Source organism: Phodopus roborovskii, unplaced genomic scaffold, assembly GCF_943737965.1.
Source record: "Phodopus roborovskii unplaced genomic scaffold, PHOROB, whole genome shotgun sequence".
In the NCBI taxonomy this organism is placed as follows: domain Eukaryota; kingdom Metazoa; phylum Chordata; class Mammalia; order Rodentia; family Cricetidae; genus Phodopus; species Phodopus roborovskii.
This window is the reverse complement of record NW_026126416.1, coordinates 21635749-21637927: the sequence shown is the minus strand read 5'-3', so window position 1 is coordinate 21637927 and position 2179 is coordinate 21635749. Positions and strand designations below refer to the sequence as shown.

The following is a 2179-nucleotide window of genomic DNA, read 5'->3' as shown; positions in this document are numbered from 1 at the left end:
GTCTACAGCTAAAACGACCCTTTCTGGAATGGGGTTTCTGCTGCATCTAGGAAATGCTAAGTAACTTAAAGCTGAGTCATCCTTAGCCTGGACAGCTAATGTAGTAATAATCAATTCTTGCATCCCCAACATACCTTAAAAGGTACACTAAATTCTGAAAGTAGGTATGCTGCAAAATAGCTTAAAATTAAAGATTGTACCATATTCATTTATGCTTGAAATTCCAGTCCTAGACCAAGCTGTGGCTACCCACATTAATGTTCTTGCTATCCAGCAGAGCTGACAATATCCTGATAAGTCTGATACTTGGCTTTACAGTCTGAGTGTACCCTAGGCCAGTCAGGCTAGAATTGCTCACTTTGACCCAAAAGCAGGCATCAGGGGTGGACCTGATATTTGCCTGTTATTCCAAAGTGAGCATTAATGTTTCCTGCTGTCCAGGAGAGATTGACAGCAGCCTCCAACTTCTTGTCCACCTTCAGGTAAATGGAGACATTAAACTCCATCCCATTGTTCACATTAGTGTGAAGCTGGAATTCATCTTGTAGCCAGCTTCGAAGTTGCTCTGGGTCACTTGGGACTTCAAGGTCTCAAAATTCATCTGGTACCCAGCCAGTCAACCCTCATAGCTGAGGAGCCCATATCAAGGGCCCAATGATGTTAGAGTCTACATCACAGCCCAGTTTGATATGGTCTGTCTTGTACCATCTTGATTGTATCAGCCTCCTCTGCCCCCGTTGTTAGGTGAGAAGGATGAATCAATGGTCAGCTTCAATCTACATACAAGCTGGTCTTGCATGGTGATCTTGGTGCCCAGGGTGTTTGTTGTCTGTGTCCCATGTCTCTGCAAAGGTCAAACTATACTTGGTTTCCAGGCTGCTGTTCACTTTGATGGTCTCTGTGTTGGCTGAGCCTGAGCTGGTAAATTCCAGTTCAACCTCAGATTTCGTTTTCAAATCAAGTTTTATTGAGAAAAAGCTGTAGCCCTTGGTGATGACATCCCTGGCAGACTTGCCAAGATCAGTATATGTGGGAGGCATAGCCATGTTCTCGGAAGAAAGGAATGGCGGGAGGGAAGGTAGCTATGGCGGGGGGGGGGGGTGTTTGGCTCAGAGCCTCAGAAGGTTTTTTTGTTTGTTTGTTTTTAAATAATTGTGGTTTTTGTAAGAACAGCTCTTCCAGAAGACCCATCTTTGATTTCTCCATTCTTCCAAAGATGACACTCAACTAACTTCGAGTCTGCATTTCAGTCTTCCATTGAGAGTGTGAGTAGAGTTCTTCCTAAGCAAACAGCACAAAAATGTTATTTTTGTCCTGGAAGTCCAGAGGAATTATTCATTTAACAAACACAAGGCCCCTGATATTGTTCTAAGTCCACTCCAACCAACCGTGTACACTTTGTATCATGGATTATTAGAAATTTCCTAAAATATGAGTTAGCCAGAAATATGGTGTGTAATACTAAAGTTATGATTTGAACACACAACTGTGGTAACATGTAGAAAGCTGTATGTATAAAGGCAGAATTCTAGGCCACACCCAGGTGCACCAGCTCTGGGCAGGGACTAAGGACATCATTGCTCAAATAGGGGTGTGGTGCAGTTTACAAATTAGTTTCTGCCACTGTCAGACAGAAGGCCACTTTTTACTAGCATCATACCTTACTGGGGAGCCAGAGACTGTGCTGGTTAAAAACACAACATTTTCTTTTTGTGGTGCTGAGAACCAAGTGTCTTGTACATGCTAGCAACTGTTCCACAACTGAGCTATGCCCCTATCCTCATTGTTTTGTTTTAAAAGTCACTTCAAGCATGATTTAGACAGTTACAAAATTTCATAATCCATACAAAATTTTTGCCCGGTTTTCTTAAGAGTAAATGGTAGAAACCAATAAAGCTCATGCTAACGGTTTTCTCATTCTGATGGTATAAAAATAATTAAAAGAAAAGCTGCCTTTGGTGTGTGAGCACGTGCACATTACGTAGGCAGCTTTTCTGGAGACTGGGAAAATACAAACAGTACACAGGTGGTTTCCCAAAGGATGTTCACAACACATCTTGGGTAACAGTTTGCTGGATGCTGTGTCAGGACTGGGGGAAAGAACAGGTACTTACATTAGTCATAAGGGAAAGACAGGCTGAACAAGATAAACTCTCAATAGCAATCACTTTTGAAACAA

At 42.2% G+C, this 2179-nt stretch overlaps 1 pseudogene; it reads right to left on the bottom strand.

The window, feature by feature from the left end:
- Window positions 1-209: 209 nt before the first annotated feature.
- LOC127221219 (voltage-dependent anion-selective channel protein 1-like) lies at window positions 210-1046 on the bottom strand (annotated as a pseudogene).
- Window positions 1047-2179: the final 1133 nt, after the last annotated feature.